Source organism: Saccostrea cucullata, unplaced genomic scaffold (genome assembly GCF_032062105.1).
Source record: "Saccostrea cucullata isolate Sc308-1 unplaced genomic scaffold, CSIRO_AGI_Scuc_v1 ctg2542, whole genome shotgun sequence".
Classification (NCBI taxonomy): Eukaryota; Metazoa; Mollusca; class Bivalvia; order Ostreida; family Ostreidae; genus Saccostrea; species Saccostrea cuccullata.
The window spans coordinates 57,990-68,491 of record NW_026922077.1 but is presented as its reverse complement, the minus strand read 5'-3'; the positions used below and the strand labels follow the sequence as shown (position 1 = coordinate 68,491).

The 10,502-nt window shown below is 34.6% G+C and overlaps 1 pseudogene; it reads left to right on the top strand.

Moving 5' to 3' along the window:
* The first annotated feature begins 440 nt into the window (after positions 1-440).
* On the top strand, positions 441-5,957 carry LOC134261156 (T-complex protein 1 subunit beta-like; annotated as a pseudogene).
* Positions 5,958-10,502: the final 4,545 nt, after the last annotated feature.

Sequence of the window (10,502 nt, the reverse complement as noted above, 5' to 3'; positions counted from 1 at the left end):
TAGATCATTTCATTTTGTCGCCCGCGTGGCACAGTGGTTAGAACGTCAGCTCTAGAATCGCGAAGTAAGGAGTCAATCCTTACGTCTTGGGTTTTAATTCCACTGTGGGGCGTGGAGATGGGTCATTTAGATGAGACCGTATAAACCGAGGCCCCTTGTCGCAGTAGGTGCTGGAACGAAAAAAAATCTTCCCTACTCAATGGCCCTGAGTGTCGAGTATAGGAAAAAATTTGCAGCTCTCCACCGGCAAATGGTGGCGTCTCCATATGAGTGAAAAATTCTCAAGTGGGACCTTAAACAACATACAATCAATTAATCAATCATTATATTTTTGTAACACCTTATTAACATAAGAAAGCTTTTTCGTAATTATTAGCAAGATGAATTTTTTGTAAACTCTTGTTTTTTGTTTTATAAAAATCCTAATGTTATATTTATAAATGGCGGTTTGATTTCTGCTAACAGATAAGCAAAGGTAAATAAACAAACATAAAGTAATGAATAAAATGTGATTGACGGTATTTGATTTCATTGGTATGAGTTTAAGTGAATGTGGACTGACAAGGATTTTTATCTTTGTAGGACAGTGGTAATTTAGACACCATTCACTTAATTAAGAAATCTGGAGGAGGATTACAAGACTCCTACTTAGATGAAGGTGAGCTTGTTTAATTTTTGTAGCCCAGTATAAACACTGATGATAATATTTGTTACTTTGTGCAAGCTTTTGTTATAAAGATCAATATTTAAGCATTTTGAGCACAACTGTAAGTATGCTGTGACTTATTCAAATTTTGTTTAGATCTGATGACAATGGTATGTATGATTATTTTTATATCCTCGGTGCATTTTGATTGTTAGATGATCTCGGTAAAATATTCAAACTACATGTTAGGTTTTGCATTGCTTTGTCATTGAATATATTTCTTTGTATTTTGTAAATGTTTCCCTCTGGACAAAAAAATTGGTGTTAATCAACTCAAGAGGATAGAGAATGCCAAGGATTTAATAGCCGATACACGTACCATGGATACAGATAAAATCAAGGTACACATTTTAACATCTATCCATTGAATATAACTATGAAATCATAAATTTTTGTGGGGGTTTCCTTGTTTTTAAGGTATGCAGAGACCCTTGAATCCATGTCCACCATGAAATGTTAAATGTTACATATTACACAACTACTCAACAATTCTTCATCCATAAATTCAAATCCCAAGAACCAAGAACAGTTTTTACTCATACCATGAAAATTTGACTCCAAGAAAATATATGATTTTACAGTATGCCTGTACTTGAAGTGTCTATTAAAACTGGGTATATTTAAAATTTCACAGGTTTAAATACTAGCTGATTATATAACATTTTTGAATAAGTTTTCCTATTATATCACAAATGTAATAAATTTCGCTATAAACCCTGAAAAATGCCGAGTCACACCGGACACAGTTATGTCCGGCCGGAAATAGTTATGTCAACCCTCGCCGGAAAAAGTTATGTCACTATTTCGATCTCATTCACGTGTATTTACGTTACGCATTTTAGTTCGGGTTCGAGATTTTATGACGTCTTTTGCTAAGCAAAAGTAAACAGCACAGCGTATTTCTTAACGTCAAGAATGCATTTTTGGATTATTTGTGTACATTTTAACGATTTTGAATTATTTTAAATTTTCTTTTAATTTTAAAAATGTCATATAACATATACCACATGGCTTCTCGGGCGACTATACCAGAATATTTGCCCCTCGGTGACAGGAAAGCCCTGGAGTGTTATGTCACCCTCTGCCTTCGGCATCGGGTGACATAACACTCCATAGCTGCAGATCTTTAGCGTTATGGTTTAATATATTTGTCTTTGACCATAACGCTACAGATCCTGTAATGCAAAAGAGGTGCAATTTACGGCGCAATATTTTTTGCGCGCTTTTAGGGAGAATTTCTCCACTTTCAAGCATTGGTCAATGAACTACCTTTCATGCTCTTGTCTCAGTTTGTCTGGCATTTAACAGTTCAGATAAGGTATGTATGTATTTGTAGGTTGTGAAATTTCATCCACGTTCGACTCTGCTAAGCACGTCAGACTGGGCAAGTGTAAACTGATAGAGGAAGTGATGATAGGAGAGGGAAAGTTGATCAAGTTCTCAGGTGAGATAATTATTAAAAGGTATTACATTCACAACGTCATCAAGTTGTTTACGAAGATAATTCTTCAAAAGTTTTAATTTATGTTACATCAGTCTGAAATACTATGGAATCAGTAAAATGTACAACGGACAATTGTCAAAGGTTGCCAAAATTTTACAGGTTCAAGGGACCTTATTTTATTTAAACATAATTATCTTTAAAAAAGGGATGACTCATATAACCCAAATTATTATATTATACCCCACGCGACTAGTTGCGTGAGGTATAATGTTTTTGGCCCGTCCATCCGTCAGTCAGTCAGTCAGTTAGTCAGTGAGTCCCTTATTATTTGTCAGCGCAACTCCTCATAAAGTGCTGCACAGAATTTCGTCAAACTTTGCAGGTATCTAGGACACAATGCGTAGATATGCATATTATCAGGAAAATCTGATTTCTTAATTTTTTCCGGGAATTTCCGAACTTTTTAACTTAGGCATTTGGCCATACCTTGAATATAGAGTTGAACATTTTGTCTGCGCAACTCCTCATAAACCGCTGCACAGATTTTCGTCAAACTTTAGAGATATTTAGGACACAGTGTGAAGATGTGCATATTTCCAGGAAATTCCGATTCCTTTATTTTTCTAGGAATTTTGGCACTTTTCAAATTAGTTTTTTTGCCATAGCTTGAATATAGAGATAAACAGTTTGTCAGCGCAACTCCTCATAAACCGCTGCACAGAATTTCGTCAGACTTTGCAGATATTTAGGACACAATGTATAGATGTGCATTTTACCAAGAAATTCCGAATAATTTATTTTTCTGGGAATTTCGACACTTTACAACTTAGATTTTTGGGGATATCTTGAATATAGTGATTATAGCGGGACACGACTCGTAAGTAGGCATACGCCATTTTCAATAGCATTATCTACGAAACATCAATACTAGGGTATACTCGTCGCATTCCTTACACCTGACTGCTTTATTGTCACGGGTATCGGCGTGGAATGGCGGCACGTGTTCGTGATGGTTATCTAGCATTACCTTTGTTTGTATTTTATTGCTGTTACGTTTATCTCTGTTGTTTGTATACTGTACTGAATTATACTTCACATCTATAATTGTAAATTTATTATCTTTCTTCATATCTTGATATTATCTTACTTCATTATCTTGATATCTTACTTTCCTGCATTAGACGGATTATTGCATTATTATTCTATCTTCCTACTACTGTATAGCATACGTCCGTCTACATCGGTGTCGACTGATTACACTGAAGAGTGACCAAGTCCTGCCCTATTTATAGGGATCTGCAGCGTAGCAAGACTCGGGAACACAAATGGCGGACACATTCCTTTTACGAATCGTGTTCAGCTTTAACAGTTTGTCAGCGCAACTACTCATAAACGGATGCACAGAATTACATCAAATTTTGCAGATATTTCGGACACAATTTGTAGATGTGCATATTACCGGGAATTTCCGATTCTTTCAATTTTTCCGGGATTTTCAGCACTTTGAGTTTTGGGGGAGCGTGGAGTATTGAGCTTTCTCAATTTTTCTTACAATGAGGATGTGAATTAATGGATGCAAGGTAATCACACAAAATCCACAAAATATAGAACCATCTCAAAAAGTAATGCTTCCACACTACTTTTAGAACCCCTTGAGACTATTTTAAGTAACTTGATGAGATTTGATTCATTTTATGTAGGTGTGGAGATGAGTGAGGTCTGCACCATTGTTCTACGAGGCGCCACTGAACAGATCCTTGATGAGGCCGAGCAATCTCTCAACGACGTCCTTTGTGTTCTGACGCAGACTGTCAAGGAAACCAAAACAGTGTTCGGAGGAGGTAAGTGCCACTTAAGTACTCCAATGTCGTTTTTACTCAATGTCACATGAGATTGTGAACTTTCCCTGCTAGAGTCAGAAAATCTAAAAAGTCATCCTTGATTTGGGCTTGAACATGAAAATTGTGGAATTGTTGAAATATGTATATTTCATTCTGTTTATCAACCATAAATGTAAGATGCTTTTATTAGTTATCACGTTATAACGAGTTAGTTATCTCGTTATAACGAGTTTGTTATCTCGTTATAACGATTTAATTATCTCGTTATATCAAATTAGTTTTCTCATTATAACGAGCTAGTTTTCTCGTTATAACTTGTAATCAACGATGAAAATTACAAAGCATTTAGGCCTTGTGACTTTACTAACTAGAACTAATTATGTGGAAATTATAAATAGAAAACTGTTGTAGAAATAAACTGATAAGAGATCTTTTACTGATTGGCTAGAACACAAAAAAAAGTATCTGTATTCTCTAGACTTCTGATTTTAAAGGTTTTTATTCATATTTTGCAACAAACAAAACAAAATATATTTGTCACCCTTTTTGAAAGAAAGTGTGTTAACTATGAATAATCTTTGTTTTACAGGCAGTTCAGAAATGTTAATGGCAGATGCCGTCTCTAACTTGGCTGCTAAGACCTCTTGGAAGGAAGCTGTTGCCATGGGATAATTTGCCAAGGCGTTAAGAATGGTACATCATTTTCAATTTAAATGTCATGCGTCAAATCATTATTTAAAATAATTATCTCATGCTCAAAGTGACAGTAAAATAACTTTCAAGATATCCTAGGATTGTAAAGAGAAAGTTGTTGGGGTCTTACATATATCCAATGTACAGCTGTACAGTGAAACTTGCATATAAAGAAGTGCCAGGGATGGGCAGTTTTGCTTAGTTGTAAGCATAATTTCTTATATCTGTAAAGTTTACAACATTGAATAAAGTCTTGGGGAATGATTATCACTTCGCTATGTATTTTGGCTATGGACATGTATACATGTATATATTCAGGATATCTGCGTTTGAGATTCCGAAATTTAACTCTGTATTTATTGATTTTGTATGCTCCCCTGTTAACTTTCAGTAATATTTAGCTAGAAAAAAAATTGTCATCTAATCATAAACATGTTAATGTTTGACTTCATTGATGAACATTTTGTTATCTTTGTTGTATAAGCAGACCAAACTTCCATTTTAACATGTCTATTCTGTAAATTTTCAGCTTCCTACCACGATAGCAGACAATGCAGGGTATGTCAGTGCCCAGCTTATCTCAGAACTAAGAGCAATTCACACAGCAGGAAAACAAACCATGGGACTAAGTAAGGGAAGATAAAAGTTGTATGTCTTTCATTTTCTTTTATTATATTATAATCATTTTTCTTGAGATTAATCAGACAAAATTTTATATACCGTGTAAGTAGAAATTGTAGTGAAACACAAATTTAAGATTTATTTATAAAAAAAATGTTGTTTCAGTTTTAAGTATAAGTTATTGAACGATTTTAGAATGCCCACTATAGAAGCAATAGCAAATAAATCACAATATATTTTTAAGGGATATTCAATTTAAGTCCTTGCTCTAAAATCTGCTGATACAGTTTTAAAGGGGGGGGGGGGCAATCGTTTAAAAAATTCACATGGCCATTTGGAAAATACATGTAAAATAAAGAATACAGATTGCAGGTACACTTCTAACTTTGAGATAAGAGTTCTCTGATGTAGATTTGTGTGTTTGTTCCTAAAGATATGGTAGAGGGTGAGGTGGGGGATATGGAGAAGTTAGAAACCAGAATCCTTCCAAGTCAAGCGCCAAGTCTTAATGAGCGCTTCGGAGGCCGCGGAATTGATCCTACGTGTTGACAATATCATCAAATCAGCACCAAGACCTCGGCAACCTGATCACAGGCATAACTGAAATCGTGGGCATTAGTGACATTTTGATAAATTCACCACTAAACAAATTACTGTGACTCTTGTAACTGTTTAAACAAGTTAATCAAACGTGAGAACCATGTATGAATTGTAATAAATTTCTAATATTTAATATGATTTATTGATCATTCATTATAATTTCAAACCCTTTTATTGTTTCTTGGCACCAGCAGTGTCTGAAAGCTTGAGACCTCATTAAAACAAAATTAGATTTCTCAAGCCAGCCAATGACATCTATTTTGAGATAGTAGTGTTCCAAATTTTATCATAATTTTAATTAAATTAGAGAATGAGTACATTTAGTGGGGAAATCAATCTGGACAAACAAGTTTTGCCCACATATATGGTATATTTAACATGTACTTTAATATTGCTTTTGGCAGACATTTTCCGAGTTGGCTAGCGCTACTACATTTAAAAATGCTTTCAAAGACAATGCCAACATTGTTCACTCATTGATAAGCAATCTTATGGATAATGCAAACAAATTAATCATACCAGGAAAGTATATTAACAAGGGGTTATCCAAATTGAGTTTGTGGACTACGGATATACAATGTAGAATTAGTACTATATAGATCTGTAGCTTTCAAAATTCATAAGGAACATAAAACAACAAAAAATAAAGAAACATTGAAAAGTTTAGCTTGATACTTTAATTATTTGCATAATTATCATAAAATAAAAACGACATACATAATTGATCATCTGGCGCCGTCGCCATTTAGTTTTATGACGTCAGACAACGTCATTATTTGTCAATGTCCGTTCTTCTTTCTACCCCATACACTCATTTTTATGAGATTCCTGGAAATGAGTATGGACTAAATCCTGTCAAGTTTGTATGGATTTACAATGAGACTGACTCTGACTGAGAGTATGCTCGAAAGATATCCAAGGATTCGAGATACTATGGTTAAAACACAATATTTACATTCAGTGTAATTTTCTTTATTAAATCAATTAGAAATCCACGACGTTTAACTTTCTATAACACACGCGAAACCTTGTCCCAGCGCGGTAGAATACACAGAAGGAACACATGTATTTTCAGTATTTAATTTTACCAAGATGTATCATTGTTTTGACCCAATTTCATTAAAAAAAAAAACCCTTGTAAAATTACATAAAATACGGCGAAAATGCATTAAAACTAATTTATCATTAATTTTATTTACTCGCAATGTTCATTTGCGTTATTTAACTTTCCAACGTCACGAACGGCTATTACGTTTGTCAAGCACGCCAATACCGAAGGGCGCTAAATCCACATTAAAGAGGAAAAAAAAACAATTATGATAAAGAAAAATTAGAGAATGTAAATATAAGCATTGAATTCATATTTTGGGATGTCTTTGGTCCTATAACACACCTGGCCGTGCCGACAAATTATCATACCGCGCTAATGCGCGGTATTCAATTTGTCGATTCGGCCAGGTGTTTTATAGGACCGAAGGTATCCCAGAATATGAATCCAATGCTTAAGTAAATGTGGTTAACTCTTCTTACCCACTTTAACTTATCTGTTAAAGATATTGGTGTTAGCTAAAATAAAAAAGCCTCTTTTAGCTCACCTCGACGAAGTTTGGGAGAGCTTTAGTGATGCACCGTCGGTTTCCCAGTTTTAGGTTGTCTTTTAGGAGCAGTTTCTTTGTACAATGTAAGTACTTCTATGGCCTATATCGATAATGTGACCGATGTCCTTCCCGGCCCTGTCACTGGTTAATAAATACGATAGTTTTTATCTACGTAGTTTATTTACATATTTACAACACGTGCAATATATTCACAGTAATTTACAAGGTTTACAATTACAAGACTTCCACTCTCCTTGACTTCCAAACATATTTTTTCTTCTCGCACATTATCCTTGGCCATACCAAATCTCTAATTCCCAAGTTTTTCACCCAACATCAACCTAATGCTCACCTTCATCTCTTAAATCTCTGTCAAGAACAATAAACAAACGATAGCAGAAATGACAAACAAGCAAATTATAAATCCATGTTTTCTCACTTTCTTTTCCCTCTAACAAGATAAGAGGAGATTCTTGGGTAATAGGGCCATAACGTCGCCAGCGTTTGTAACCTTATCAGACTTCCTAACTCTCACATTTATAATTAAGGCGATTGCTCTGAGACGATTAGACATACATGGAAGATGCTTGTAGAGTGTATCATTGTACTTGTCTTGTTGTTTCAGATGCAGCAATTCCAGCAAAGGAATGACAATGTTAATGTTTTTGGAGTAGGGTAACAACTTTATGTCCCCGAGATCAAAAATTCGGAGGTATATAGTTTTTGTAGTGAACGACCGTCTGTCTACCTGTCTCTATCTCAGTCTATCCACAAATATGAACATTGCCCATATTTTTTTAGTGGAGATACACGTAGGGCTTTTTTATTCTATACTGTATTCCTTGTGACAGGCCTTTATTTTGGTACCGCCAAATTCGACCTTGACCTTGGAATTCGACCCATTTTTACACAAAAATCCAAACAAATGCTTTGGACACGAATTTTAAATTGTGGATGCTAGGTTTTCATACATATGTATTCCTTGTGGCAAGATCTTTTACTGGATACATGTACCAACAACTTTGACCTTGCCTATCGAATCAACTGATATACAGTGTATATAAACTCCGTATGCAGGTGATGAATATATTACTGCATAAGTAAGGAAAATTGATGATAAAAAAAGATAATGTCAACACCTTTATCATTGAGCTTGGTTACAAGATTACCATTAACGTCATTTTCAAGTAAAATAAGATGTGTCAGACTAGAAAAGTTTTATCTTCTCTATGTTTGAATTCGGCAGAAATTGGAGTGTTTCACAAACACAATATTTTGTTAAAATGTTGAATTGTTACAACTGAACAGGATTTTTTTTTTAACATTTACGGCGTGAAACTGAACTTTTGCAATAGACTGTAATAACTTTCATGATGCTAGATTTTAGAAAGTAATGCAAATTCTTAACAAGGAAAGCAGTCGAACAGACAAGAATAAAGTTTTCCCGCGTTTCGTAGAATAGCGGGAAAACATTGTATGATAGGAACGTATTTTATTGGAAATGCCTGTTTATGGTAGGCGTGGCCAAAGGAAGGCCAATGAGAAGGTGGTATTTTGTGAGGTGTTGGATCATTCTAAGCCAGTGCTCCGCAGAACACACACGTGTTTTTGTTTATATTTATATTCAAATTAATACGTCTATATGAAATATATAATGGAATATTGTCATATATTTTGATTTTGCTTTATTGTACATTTACATATACGGTGTTTATGCATACCTAGTACTGCTCCGAATGCACGTCCGGCATTCTCCCTTGAGGCATTATTTACATAGCGACGGACACAGGTTTTCCATAGTTACTCGTCTATGGTTTTTTCCTGGGCTGTTTTTAATGTCTTTGATAGGGGTATAATGCATAGCATGGAACGCATAGTTAACCAAAACATTGCAGTACTTCATTGATCACATACACAATAATGTATGCCTGTTTGTTATGAATTGTTATTAAATAAATGCCAGCTGCGCCCATTAAGCTAGCCTGGCTTACAGCTTAAGTGTTGTATTATTTGAGGCGTAGTATGTCAAATAATGAATGAAGATTATACAGACTATTATCTTACGCATTAGAGTCATGATGATGTTTAGAGAAGACAGAGGTGACAAGTGACATCAGCTGCAATGTGTCTGTGTCTAAGCAAATGCACAGGACTGATAAAGAACGGATACAGAAACGGCGATTTTTTAAATTAACTTTTAAAAATTCTGTTTGAAGGGCAAATTTTGTACCATATCATGGAGTCTCTACTTTTTTGCAGAAAAATATTACAAAGATTGTCATCCCTATATCAGTCACGGTAAGATATTTCTAATCCAAAACGCCCAAACATGGTCAAAGGATGACTGAACAATTTAGGAAGTGTTATTTACCAATGTCTTTGGGGATCCCTAGGATGGGTTTTCTTGTCATGGGTACAAAGACCTGAGACATGTTTAAAGGGTAACAAGAGATACTGGTATTTTGAGGGATTGACACGATTGAAAAAAACTGTTTTATATATTTTCAAATGAAAAATGATCTTTACATGCTGTGCTATACTTTCCAAAGACAGATTCTTGTCAGCGTTTTCAGTGCATCAGATTCTAACTTATAGATCCGCCGCTCTATGTATGTAGTGCACATTGGATTTCTGTTATTCTGTTGTTTAAAAATTCTGTAAATACTAAGGGTGAACGGCGTTTTCATCATTTAAAAACATGTCGACTTAAAACAAAATAAGTTAAAACTTGTACCGAGAATGGAACTTTAATTACATGAAATTAAAATGATTTACATATTGAAACATGGCTTTGCTATTCTTGGGAATATTTTTTTAAAATACATTATAATGTAAAAGAAGAAGGTATGGTTTTAGCTTTATTACGCCCTAAAAATGTAATTACATCAAAAAGTTTTGAAACTGGCTTAAAAATTAGTTACACAAATTACTCTGATAAATCAGGAAAGAATATGGCATAAAGGTTTACCATTCTGCAAATATGACGTCATTAACGTGAA